The sequence below is a fragment of the Mytilus californianus genome, unplaced genomic scaffold (assembly GCF_021869535.1).
Source record: "Mytilus californianus isolate M0D057914Y unplaced genomic scaffold, xbMytCali1.0.p SCAF_5, whole genome shotgun sequence".
NCBI classification, from domain to species: domain Eukaryota; kingdom Metazoa; phylum Mollusca; class Bivalvia; order Mytilida; family Mytilidae; genus Mytilus; species Mytilus californianus.
Genome location: NW_026262701.1, coordinates 61,976,451 through 61,987,068, shown reverse-complemented (window position 1 = coordinate 61,987,068; position 10,618 = coordinate 61,976,451).

Genomic DNA, 10,618 nt, shown 5'->3' with positions numbered 1-10,618 from the left:
TCTTTACTCCTCTAATATGCGTTGCGGAACATATCGACTATATACCTTTTGTTTCTCATTTAATAAGCTTTCGAATGAGGTATAAGGTATATCTATAATTAGGGGTTAAAGGGTCGCAGCAGTCCATTCCATTATTCAAAATATCCATTTCATTATTCAAAATTGGCTATTTCTTAATTTTCACGCGTATTTTGGCATTTAGGTCCTCCGTAACCCCTCTAATTGTCATTGCGGCACATATCGTTTATACTCAGTTTATTCCTCTATCAATAAGCTTTAATTTGGTGTATAAATTTTTCCTTGATTAGGGGCTTACGGGTTGCAGCAGTCCATTCCATTATTCAAAATAAGCTATTTCTTAATGTTCACGCATATTTCGATATTTAGGTCCTTCGTTACTCCTCTTATATGCGTTGCGGAACATATTGACTATGTACCTTTTGTTTCTCTCTTAATAAGCTAATAAGCTTTCGAATGAGGTATAAGGTATATCTATAATTAGGGGTTAAAGGGTCGCAACAGTCCATTCCATTATTCAAAATATCCATTTCATTATTCAAAATTGGCTATTTCTTAATTTTCACGCGTATTTTGGCATTTAGGTCCTCCGTAACCCCTCTAATGGTCATTGCGGCACATATCGTTTATACTCAGTTTATTCCTCTATCAATAAGCTTTAATTTGGTGTATAAATTTTTCCTTGATTAGGGGCTTACGGGTTGCAGCAGTCCATTCCATTATTCAAAATAAGCTATTTCTTAATGTTCACGGGTATTTCGATATGTAGGTCCTTCGTTACTCCTCTGATATGCGTTGCGGAACATATTGACTATATACCTTTTGTTTCTCTCTTAATAAGCTTTCGAATGAGTAATAAGGTATATCTATAATTAGGGGTTAAAGGGTTGCAGCAGTCCATTCCATTATTCAAAATATCCATTTCATTATTCAAAATTGGCTATTTCTCAATTTTCACACGTATTTTGGCATTCAGGTCCTCCGTAACCCCTCTAATGGTCACTGCTGATTAATCGACTTGTTATATCTATAATTAGAGGATGAAGAATAGCAACGGTCCAGTGAAAATAAAAAAAAGACCACGTAGAGTATTTGAATTTATATATATATATGTTTTGGTATTCAGGTCGTCCATACATTGAACCAAGGAATTTCTGCTAAAAATAGTTAGGAAAACCCACTAGTTTATCCTCCGAAACTAGGAACCAGATAAATAAATCAAATTAGAATTTTTAAAAGAGTGTTTTTATTTATTTTTTCTGATATCAATTTGAATATTTGTTAGATAACACCAAAAAGACTAATTTAGAAATACGGGATATAGCTATAGTGTCACAGTCAATTTTTTTATTTTTATTTCACTATTCACCGCTTCAACTTGAATAATGAAACATAAGCTATTTCATTATTCATTATTCATCACTTAACATTGAATAGTGAATAGTGAACTATTTCATTATTCATTATTGAATTTTGAATAATGAAAAATGAATAATGGACGTACTTCAGCGCGGTGTAATATTTGACCCTGAATTGGAACACTCATATATATATTGAATTATTAATTGACCCACCAGCTTATCCCTCGATCTTCCCCTCCTCTCCAACTCTGAATTGTACATGTAGTTCTTGTCACAATTCTGACGTTTATAATTTGATGACTTGATAAGCCAAAACATGTAAAGTAAAAACATTTGCGATACTATGAATTTAAGTAAAAAATGAAAGGCTGTTTTTCCTTTTGACCATTCATTTTTAATAGAACATGCTCATGTATTATATTTTAACACATTTGGCAAATATTCCTGGTTTAATCTTTATTTTTTAAGGATATACTGCATCAAATTTTGGGAGCATCAGTATAAGTAACGGGGGAAATCAGTACTGGGAATATGTTGATCTGAACCATTTGTGCACAAAGGTTCAAGTTAAATTACAAGATATTTTTATCATTTATAATCTTATTTTGTGCATATTTCTACATGAATTTGTCAATTTTTATATTTGAAAAAAATCAGGAAATGAAAACAATATCTAATATACTGAGGGTTTTCTTATTGAAACTGAAAACTGAAAACTTTGGACTTAAATCATTTGCATTAGAATCAAATAAAGAAAAGGGAAGGTCATGATGCAACTTCAAGGCAATCCTTCCTCGGGATATTACTTACTAAAGACACAATCAATTATCTTTATCCAATTGATCATTTCTAGCTACTTAAATAAACTAAGGTAGTCAGAGTTTATATTCCTCCAAAAAAATCACCGTCTTGAAACGGAGAAGTTAAAACAAATAAAACAGGCTGGATTAAATGAACTTGAATGTAATTTCACCTGGTAGGTGAATCATATCACAGTGTGGTTCAGTAATTGATCGGTCATTTACAAGGTTTTATCTTGATGTTGGGTTAGATTCACGATTGCAGATTTATTTTCTGTAACTCATACAAAGCCTTTTTCTGCAACTGTAATAAGAGCATTAATTGCCAATCTCAGAAAAGATCCGTCTGAAGTAAATTTAATTGATAAATTTAAACACATTTACCGTTATCTTGATGATATTTTTGCTCTCGAAAAAACACGTACAATGTTAAATGCTGAATTTGAAGTAAAACAGTGCTCTAAATGAGGGTCGTCTAGTTGGTTATTAATTTCTCATTCCTTAGTCGTTAATTATTCTTTTTCCTTATTCGATACCTATTCGTTACTTATTCTTTTTCCTTATTCGATACTTATTCGTTACTTATTCCTTATTGGTTACCTATTCGTTACTTATTCCTTATTCGTTACTTATTCCTTATTCGTTTCCTATTCGTTACTTATTCCTTATTCGTTTCCTATTCGTTACTTATTCCTTATTCGTTACCTATTCGTTACTTATTCCTTATTCGTTACTTATTCCTTATTCGTTTCCTATTCGTTACTTATTCCTTATTCGTTTCCTATTCGTTACTTATTCCTTATTCGTTACCTATTCGTTACTTATTCCTTATTCGTTACCTATTCGTTACTTATTCCTTATTCGTTACCTATTTGTTACTTATTCCTTATTCGTTAACTATTCGTTACTTATTCCTTATTCGTTACCTATTCGTTACTTATTTCTTATTCGTTAAATATTCGTTACTTATTCCTTATTCCTTATTTATTACTTAATCGATTTTAGTATGAGTTCTCTTTTCGTGCTTTACTTTCTTATCTCTGGTGATAGTTCTTTGTGTGTAGAGGTGAATTACACTTTTAGCACGAATGTACCCGTATCAGCGCTTGACTGATACTCTATTACTAAATCGTTCCTTATATATATATTCGCTTGCAATACATGTGGTATACGTTGCACCTTTTAAAAACAATTTTATTTTTTTTTCTTGTCTCTTGTGTTAGCAATGGGTTCTTGCAGGTGAAATAACCCTATTAGCGCATATGTAACCGTTTTAGCGCTCGACTGATACCCTGTTACTTATTCGTTCCTTATTCGCTTGCAATGCGTGTGTTATACGTTGCACCTCTTAAATAAATTCTTTTCAATTTGTATCATGTCTCTGCTGTTAGCTATGACTTCTTAGAGGTGAAATAACCCTATTAGAGCGTATGTACTCGTTTCAGCGCTCGACTGATACCCTGTTAGTTATTAGTCCCTTATTCGATTGTAATACGTGTGTTATACTTTGCACCTTTTAAAAAATGGTTGTAAATTTTTTCTTGTCTTTAGTTTAAGTTATGGGTACTTACACGTAGAAGTAAAATTACCCTATTAGTGTGTATGTACCAGTTTCAGCTCTCGACTGATACGCTGTTACCTTTTCTTTCCTTATTCGCTTGTAATGCGTGTGTAATACGTTGCACCTTTTAAGATTTGTTCATGTCTCTGGTGTTAGCTATGGGTTCTTAGAGGTGAAATAACCCGCGCGTAAGGTAACGAATAAGGAATAAGAAACGAATAAGGAATAAGTAACCAACTTGATGACCCTCTGAAAATGAGAGTTTCTAAAAAGTGGAAAAGGAATATGGAAAGGAAACGGAAACTAGAAACAGAGAAATACATGTAAGAATGTAGTCATCTCCTGTTTAGGAATTTGTGTCAACTGTTCGGACTCCTTGGTTTTTTTTAACGATACAGGGTAAAATATTTTCCCCATACATGTATCACCCTCTTTTCATTGCATATTAGACTTCAATATAGCATACCCAAAGGGTGACTGGGGAATAGAAGTATGGTCATCATTGGTCTTCCTTCCACCGGTAGTAAAACCCTCGTCAAAGTAGATCGTCCGTTTGGCTGTGCGGGATGTACAAATAATCAGGTGTTTGCCAGAATAAACGATCAGATGCGTAGTGTAACTTAAAGGGTATTTTTTCGTCATAAAAAAGAACACGAAGAGAATAATGATTTTTCAGTTATCTTTTTATAGCACTACAATCTTTACAATCTACAAATATATATATATACATATCATATAGGAGTAACTTTCAAATTTCAACATTCCTTTTGGGTGAATGAATATACATGCATGTCTATGCTAATGTTTTCGATCATAGTAACGCTTAAAACAGCAAACTGAATGAGTGACAATATTTTCAATTGTACTATTGTAAAATAAAATTCATGACTACATGAATGGGATTGAAATTTCGGACAAAGAATTAAGCGGCATGACATTCAAAGCACTGTGAACAATTTGATTTTTAGAACTTGCGAAAGACACTGTGCAAATCGTAAATCCATGTACTGACTTTGCGCCAGTTTTTATCACTACAATTAATGCACAATTTGAAAGAAAAATGATGAAAAGCGTTTCCCCCCAAAATGTATTACTTCACAACCTATCTAGAACCGAGGCGAATATCTATATTTTTAGGCCGTATGTAGATCTTTTAAGTGTTGTTGGGTTACTGTGTTATTGACGTTTATCCAATATCTTTATTATTTACTTCTTAAGAAAAGTCAAACAAACTTTAGTTAATCGCATGATCGCTCCTTTACAGGTGCGTCCATGGTCACAAGTAGAATTCAAAATAAACGAACCATGCACTGGAGCAATTGCAAGCGGTTTACGCCATCAAATTACGTGCAATTAATATTTTAAAAACATAGCCTCATCATCTCATGTCAATTATATCAATACATGTACGTTATGCTTTAAAATCTTTTATCTTGAATACTGGAGTTAGGTGAAATTAAACAAATATCTGGAATTTAAGGATGTATATAGGTGAAATTAAAAAAATCAAGAATTTAAAATTGATACTGTCGAAAAAGCATTAGTTAAGGAACAAAATAAGCTAAAAATATTGATAGATCATGGAGCTCCTTTTCAAGATATTTGATTTTTAAAATATGACAGGAAAAGGCTGAATCGGACTTTTACCTTATATTTGTATTGGTATTATTTGGGTCTCAAATCAAAAGAAAAGAAATTAAGAATCTGCTTAAATTTTTGCAAATGACCTTTTATGAGCTATTAAGTCTTGAATGAAAAGATAGATGGGTGTATTTTACCTTGTATCGTATGGGGAAAAAACAAGGAGTCCGAACATCTGACACAAATTCCAAAATCTCACCTAAGTACATCCTTAAAATTGATACTAGTACTATAAATCCGAAGAGTATTAGTTTAAGGACAAATCAGGTAAAAAAAATGATAGGTAATGGATCTCCTTTTGCGACAATTTTTTTAAAGCGGGAATAGGCTGGTTTGGACTTTTATCTTATTTAGCATAGGCAATATTTTGGCTCTCAAATCGTATAGAATCGGCTTGACTTTGGTTAATGACCTTTTATGAGATATTGATTGATTGATAGTTGGTTGCTTAGCGTCCCGTAGCAAATATTTCATGCATATTCAGGACGAGAACTAAAAAAAATAGGTAGGTTCTGTAATAGAGGCGTCCGGGATTTAGGTATGAGAAATTTAGACAACCACGGGAAATGAGGGTATATTGAATAGGAATAGAAATTTAGTCTTGCAACAGGTCACCTGCGGACTCATAAAAGAGTTGCTGCAAGGGTTCTTAACGTTTAAAGAGCCTGGCACTCTCTTTACACGAGGCATCGGATTTAATGTTCCCATTCTGACCGCACGAGGCTGCAAATTTAATACTTTGCGAGAAGTGTGATAATTTTGCTGCATTCAAACTTTTGTCAAAATAAAACCTTAAAAATCCTCTATAATTATGACTGATGAATCTCTCTGAACTGTAGACATGAGACAGCACTACCACATGAAAACTAAATATGAATTTGTGTGTAAAATATATTCATATTTAGCGCACAAAATATTAATTGATACCACAAATATTTTATATCGTGCAATCAAAATATTTATTTGTGCGCACTATAAATTTATATTAAACGCACAAAATATATAATGAGCGCACAAAATATTGTGTATTGTCGAACGATTTATATATTGTGTCTGCATAGATCCCTACCGAGCTTCGTAAAAATCAGTCTACCTGTATAACAGATCTGTACTTTCAACTTTCATTAATATCAATGAGAAATAGCCTGTCGGTTTCGTTTGATACAACACAAATATTTACAAATCTTCCTAAATTTGTTCTATTAGTTGCAGTTAAAGGAGCCTATGCCACTGAAAAGTATAACAAAAAGGACTCCAAGGTTTTTTCAAAAAGGAGGGGCATGGGGTTGGGGATGGGATGGGGTGGGGTCCATATAAAATTACAAAATATAACATTATCAATAAACGGAACGAGTGAAAAACAACCGTCATATCTCTATTTTGGTAAAAGAATTTTCGGAGGAAAATAGTGAGGTAAACCTGATTTTATAGCTAGCTAAACCTCAAACTTGTATGACAGTTGTTTATAGAGCAATCCAAACTGACATATTCAAAGTCGATGTCCCAACGGTCAATGTAATAAAATACTTCTGTTGACTGATACTCATTATAGATTACTTTTTATTTTAATATGATTGGAAAATATAAAAAAAATACTAGGTACGTTAATTGGCGGCAGTTTTTTAACCGGAAATCTGTGGCATACTTATGTTTGAAATAATGAATAAGATAGTTTCTGCATTTCGACATAAAAAAAAAACATGGAAAATATAGGGTGATGGATTTATAATATATACTAGTAATGGAGCATCAGATGAAGTTAAAGATTTCGTCTGGACAATCCTTTACTAAAGTCTAACCATGAAATCTCAAACTACTCAGTCAAAGATTTACAACATATGGCATTCTTGACCTTGAAATACATTTAATAGAAACAAATGTTATCAATCTGAATCGAAATAGCTGTCTATCACAGCATGTATTCCAATGATGTATTAAAGATGAAGCGGCCGATACAGAAACAATAAGTGACCATAACAAATTAATACAAATCTAACAAATTTTAGAGGTTATGATAACGTCAAAAACGACGAAACTAGTATAATAACATATGCTCTATTTATTGATTCTACTGAAATATTGCAGCACAAAAACTTAGATAAAAAAGAATATATTCATTATTTTTAATAACAAAATATAACCCATGTATTCGTAAAAAAAGTATCATAAAATATTAGCATTTATTGCAGTCTGACGAAGAATGTGGGCAAGTGTTTAATGTTGAACCAACAGTTATGTAGAGCAATCACAAAAGTCTAGGGGACATGCTTACTAGATCAAGGCTTAAAAACAAACAATTGACAGTTGGACCCCTGATGATGGCAGATCTGTCATGATATGTATTGATGAATCATTTAAATATTTATAATTTAACATGTACTTGTATATGAATAATTTATATTTGATCGTATTCAAGTCCAAGAGGACCAACCCAAGCTTTATAACTGCCGAAATACTAAAACAGTGTTGGGTCCTATCAGACGACATTGGATGCATGGTTGCATCGTTTTATGATTATAATAAATGTACACAAAAATCTTTTCATTTTACAATCGGTGGAAATACTCGAATAGCCAATTAAATCATCGAGCCTGACTCTCACGAACATATACAGTTATTTTGATGTTGTTGCTTAAGTTAGGTTCACACTGCCGATCAGATCAACTCGATGATCCCGATTGTCCAAATTTGCAAGACCAAGCGTAACCAAATTCTCGATCGGGCCTGTTTACGACTTCTACCTGCCCGCTATCCGACTGTACACGACTTGAACTCGACAATTCACAACTCCTTTTAAATGACTCCATCACGACTCCAACCCGACCATTAATTGTATACATATTCGATTATTCCGACCAGTTCACGATCGCTATACACGATCTTTACTCGACTAGCTAGACCAAATCAATTATACTCGATCTCAGCCCGATCTCGATCCGACCAGATAGACCTGAGTGTTACCCTTGTCTGTCCGTACATACGTACGTCCCAACAAATAGTTTCCGTTCTCTAACTTAATTGTATACAATATGCTTATTACCATAAAAAAAACCCAGATCAAGTGCGAATTTGGGTGGCGTCACTTTTACCGTTCTGGAGTAATGACCTTTTATAACGTTATATGCAAGCCGGGGCATTATATATGTCCCACGAACACAGTCTCCATTTAGTTGGTTAGATTCAGTAGTTCACAGAATGTAAAGTAACACAATTAATATATCTACATGGAAATAAAGCAGTTGGGTTTGTGTGCAAGGTAGTAAGAGCTCAAGAGAGACAGGTTAATAGCTGTTACGGAGCTTGAAGAGATCGTAGAAGACGAACAAGAAGGCATAGACAGCAATCGGTGCCGAGAAATCTAGGTGAGGTAGAAGCTGACACGGCGAAAACACCGTGCATGTATTTGATAAAGCATATTGCAAAAAGTGGGGAAAGATGTCAAGTATATATTTCCCAAAAATTTGGTCAAAAGTAAAATTTCAATGCCTTGAAGAGATACATTTTGAACCTTGTCTGAAACTGTATACATATATCTATCAAGAGATCAAAAAAAAATCATTTGTAAAATTGAGTCAAAAGTTCTTATGAAAAAAGTGTTTGTAAACAATTGGCCGTACGGTGACTTATAGTTGTTAATTTCTGTGTCATTTGGTGTTTTGTGGAGAGTTGGCAATTATACCACATCTTCTTATTTTTATACTACAAAAATTTCTGGCCAAAATGAAAGATCTACTTCCGTTCCAGAGCACCTGAGATCATCCCAGTTTTTTGTTGGGTTTCGCGTCGCTAAGTTTTTAGTTTTCTATGTTGTGTTATGTGGACTGCTGTTTGTCTTCTCGTCGGTTTTCGTTTGTTCGCCATGGCTGTGTCGGTTTGTTTTCGACCTTTGAGTTTGATTGTTACTTTGGTATCTTTCGCCTCTCTTTTAAAATCTTACACCTCCTTTCAAAAGTACAGAAAAGTACTGTTCATGGAATAATTTTTGCGGAGTTAATCTTTTGTACAATTAAAAATAAACAGTGGCAATATATTTTTGCGGAAGTTATGAGAGTTAATCAGATCTGCACTCTTTTAGAGAATCATGTAACATACATGTGTATTCGTGTATGGCCGAGTAGAGATCGAAGAGTGGTCGAATGTGGTCACGTAGGGATCGGGTATTTGTCGAGTTGGTCTGGGATAAAAAAAAAGAAATAATAGAAGTCGCAGTGATCTGGAAGCCATCGGGCATTGGTCGAGTAAATCTATACCAAATATCAAACAGGTTGGCGTTGATCGGGAAATGATAGGATATTAGTCGAGCAAAGGTCAAGTTGATCGAGTACTGATCGGTAAAATATTTGTATTCCAAACTCGATCTTTACACAACCATTTCCTGATCAATTTGACCGCTACTCAACGAATTCCCGATCTCTTCTCTAGTGAATGAGGAATAAAAAATTAATGCAAAACAATTGTGGGATGATATAATTTTAGCCCCAAATATTTTGTCCATTAATTTGCATTAAGATTTTAGGGTAAATGTGCTATGAAGTATATTCGTAAAGGTTTTCACACTGTCAGAGGTTTTTTTTCAGTCGTTAGTGATTCGGCATCTGTCTCTTAAAGATTTAAATATTAGTTATGAATTGGCATACGCAATTATACACGAAAAATTCGGGATATATATGGTTTCTATAATTTAAACTTTATGTAAAGCTGTTTAATTCAACTTGGCCAATTAAGTTGAATTTGGTTTTGAAATGGTGATATATGACAGCTAAACATTTTCTAGATGAAAATTTAATATTTAAGCAACAAAGAAGTCTAATATTGGTGACGCTAATTTTGACTTAACTTTGCCTAAATGCATAGTGCCGATCGGAGATTTAATGCAATACATAATTAGTTGGCATTGATTGTTACGTCGTCTTACCACAGTTCTTCTGCTCATTCTTTACATTTGAAAATAAACTTTTCAAACGTAGCTGTCTCTATTAATTAGTAAGCATTAATTTTGTACGATTTATCTATATATATCCTTATGCATAACAGATTTTTTTTATTTTTGGTTATTTGTTTGCAATACATTCTTATTTATGATGCACACTGTTTCCCAATGAAATTTTGTTTTGAAAGTAGAAATCTAATTTATAAAAAGGATGATGTGTGAAAATACGAGGAATTGTGCCACTATTAATACAATTTCGCTGAGAAACTCATTCGTTTTTCAATGGTCGCCAAAAAACACCGCTAGC